Below are 3628 nucleotides of genomic sequence, written 5' to 3'. Positions count from 1 at the left end.
ACTGAATTTTAATTACACCTGAGAAACCTTCCTCACAGTTTAGTAATATGTATGTATCATAATGCAAAAAGAGCACAATGATACAGGGTGGACAGTGAAGTAGTCTTAGAAACATATGGGTGTCCAGGAATATGGGTGTCTAATATGAGTTATGCAGCAGGGATACCACAGCGTAGGTGATAACTACTTTTTAAAAGATAAAGCAGTCAGAACCTGAGAAGATATTCAACCTTGTGTAAACACGGTGCAAATGTCCCATTTTTCTTCCCTGATTACTGAACCTTAGGAAAATCCACATTCTTGGTCCACACGTTTCCAGACTTGTCCTGTGTGCAGCAGCAGCAGCAGCTCAGAGGGGACACAGTAAACAAAGTCGGCCTGTCTCACTGAGTGTGTTGTCGCTGACAGAGAGGTGTTACCTCCACGGCAGACGTGCTCCAACATGGTCCCACGAGAGGAGGAGGTCAGCGCTGACACATCCCACTGTCATGACAGACTTACCTCACCAGCAGAGAATTCAACACACACACACACACACACACACACACACACACACACACACACACACACGCGCACACACACACAGCCTTCATACAGACTCACTCATACACATGGAATTTATTGCATCCTTCCCTTCGATGCCACCTTCCAATCCCCCTGTTGACTCCTTGTATTGATTAAACATATGATTAGTGAACTTGTGGGCTTGGCTGTGAGCTCAGGAGAAGACATCCTTCATAAATCACATGAACATCCACACAAAGTGTTGAAATGTGGCTCCTCTTAATAAAACATAAGCTAACCGTCACATGATGTGTGAGATTTTAAGGCGTCTCTAAACCCTGACAGTATGCTGGTTCTAGTTTTCCATAAAACTGGGCTGTTATTGATGTATGATTCAGGCATGAGGGCGATTCATCATTTATTCACTGTAATAAATATACCAACCCGCATGCTGTTTACCACTGCATCGCAATGTTAGAGACTTCACTCACTTTAACTCCAAGATCGGAAGAAAAGACCAACTTTCTTGCTATGAAACAGAATTGAATAACAGAGCTAAGCCTCTGTGGTGCTGAGAGCGTCCTCTGTTCTGACTTTTTGTTTGTCCTGTTGATAGGAATGAAAATTAGTAAATTACATTTAATTTACTAAAATTAGTCATTACAGGAAATGAGACAGGTGAAACGGAGCAAGGTGGGCGTTCAAACAAGGAGACAAGAGACACAAAAATACCAAAAGAAATATGTTAATATTCATAGATACACATAAAATAATTGAAACTTGATAAGCCATAAAAAAAAGACGACATCACATAAAAGCTGGTTTTAAGAACTGATTTAAAAGCAGTCAGTGATTCTGCCAGAATTTTCTCCTCAAGCACATCATTTCAAAGCTCATGACCCCTGATGATGGGATTTATTTTAATTTTCTATATATATATCTCACATCCCAGGAAGCGTGGATCAGCCACCCTGAGGTGCTCCAGGGTTACGGGCCTTTGCTCATGGAGGTGTTGACTTAAACCCTCTGATCACTCGACCGTCGCTTAAAACTGTGACCCCGACGTGATTTGAACACGCAACCTTCTGATCTGGAGTCAGACGCGCTACCGTTGCGCCACGAGGTCCTGCATGGACCAGGAGAAGGGATTAGAGGTCCTACAGGAGGGACAGCGTTTGGCTCTGGTTCAGATTGTCTACTGCAGTTCGATGACATTATTAATTTGCCTCTCGTCTCTCAGTGCTTCACTCCTCCCTCGTGGATTACCGAAATCTTATTTACTATACATCACGATAATTCATCTTCCTTCCTGATAATCAAGTCTGATCTGTAAAAGTCTAACAGTCAGTAATCAAACTGAATGAAATAAATGTTATATCTGTTGTTCCAGTTGCCGTGACGGCCACGGTAACCCTGGTTACAAGAATGCTCAACAAACTGAGGTATCATCTTCATCTCCTTGTTTGTTTTCCTCATTACTGCCAGCATGTGGTGCAAGAACTTACACGCTGCACAGAGATACAGGTCCAGAGAACACATTGTAGCTGTGTGGAAGCACAGAGAGAGATACCAGTCCATCAGATAAGCAATCGTGTTCAGATCACGTCAGGGTCGACGCTTAGATGGAGTGACGCCTGCAGAGATTTCTCATAGGGGCAGAGAGATGGAGCCACTGAGAGTGTTGGTTCACACCTCAAGGCCAAAAGACATGACTGACGTTCAAGAATTCTGTTGTGTTGTTTTACAATAGAGGCGAGTGGGAAACTGTGACAACATAAGACTTAAGAAATACTTTCTACAGTTAATGTTACTGATGTCCACAGACTAGGACAGGTACAGTCAGCATTCTGGTTAGTACAGTGACCTCTGTTTAATGTAGTTCAGGAGGGGAGATGCTGCAGAGCATTTGAAAGGAAAAAGTCCATCTATAAGCGAGACATCCATGATTTATATATGATTTAAAATTGAAAACTCTGTCCAAGTCTGATTATAACTTACCAAACTGCAGCAATGTACCATGGGGGTATTATTGTAGCCAAACTATTTATAAAGGTGTGTGGAAGAGTAGTGAGATTTGTGAATGTGTAAAAAAATTGTGAAAGGTTCGTCGATGTGTAAAAAGATTTGTCAGTGCGTACAAAGATCTGTGAAGGCGTACAAAGATATCAATAGATGAAAAGTCTGAGTATTCAGCTACAAGTGCTGGAGATTCAGTCAAATCACCAGCTACAGGTCAAGTGGGCCTCACAGTGGGTTATCTTTTGACTTTTGCTTCACTTCTGCTGTGACAGATTCCTATCTGTAACTTCAGGGTTTCTTTGTCCTGAGCTCAGGCTCACAGGCTCGTTCATTCTGACTGTGTGTGGAATTATTTTTGTGCCACAATCCTGAGTAAACGAAAATCTACTCTCAAAAATGTTACTGCTGAGTTTGCAACTATCAACATACACGCAGGATCATGCCGTCTCTCACTTGGTTTTGTCGTTTATGCTCTCACAGATCTGTGCGCTCAGCTACACATTGCTCAACATGCACTGTGACATCACAACATGCAAACACACAACTCTCCATACACATTTACAAATAGTTTTGCTGCAATAATACCCCCACAACATACACAACAATAAGATGTGTTTTCATTGTGACTCAGCTTCTCTGTTTTCATAGTTTGGTAACGAGGAAAGAGGCCACACACTACAAGGTGTCCTCACACACAATAATGTCACTGCTGCAAATACCCTTCAGTAAACGGATCACAAAATAATCTTCAGTTGTGATGAGGCTCAGGATTCATCTGTGTAAATGTAACAGGTGAGTGTTTGACGACTCACCTGTCAGAAATTTTTAAAAAGTGATGAACTGTTGGATCCCGTCTCCAAGTTAAGGATCATTTAAAATGATGACTGATTCATGAAGTTACCACTGTGTCGTTGTGTATGTGTGTGTTCTGTGTATATGATGCAAATACCTCTCGCTTTTAAGTCATTGATCCTGTTTGATGCTGCAGGCATCAGCTAGAAGCAACAACCTCAACTTCACCTTTTGCTAACACAGAAACAGTATTTGCATCTGCTGAAACTTGAACTACGTAGTTTGGGTGAAGGTTAGTTTCAGGAGTAGTCGT

The 3628-nt window shown here is 41.9% G+C and overlaps 1 non-coding gene across 1 annotated transcript; it reads right to left on the bottom strand.

Moving 5' to 3' along the window:
- Positions 1 to 1558: 1558 nt before the first annotated feature.
- On the bottom strand, positions 1559 to 1630 carry trnaw-cca (transfer RNA tryptophan (anticodon CCA)). Its single transcript has one exon. It is a non-coding gene; the product is annotated as a tRNA-Trp (tRNA).
- Between the last annotated feature and the right edge of the window lie 1998 nt (positions 1631 to 3628).

The sequence above is a fragment of the Stegastes partitus genome, unplaced genomic scaffold (assembly GCF_000690725.1).
Source record: "Stegastes partitus isolate 25-593 unplaced genomic scaffold, Stegastes_partitus-1.0.2 Scaffold61, whole genome shotgun sequence".
NCBI classification, from domain to species: Eukaryota; Metazoa; Chordata; class Actinopteri; family Pomacentridae; genus Stegastes; species Stegastes partitus.
Note: the sequence above shows the minus strand (reverse complement) of the source record. Positions and strands in the feature narration are given on the sequence as shown.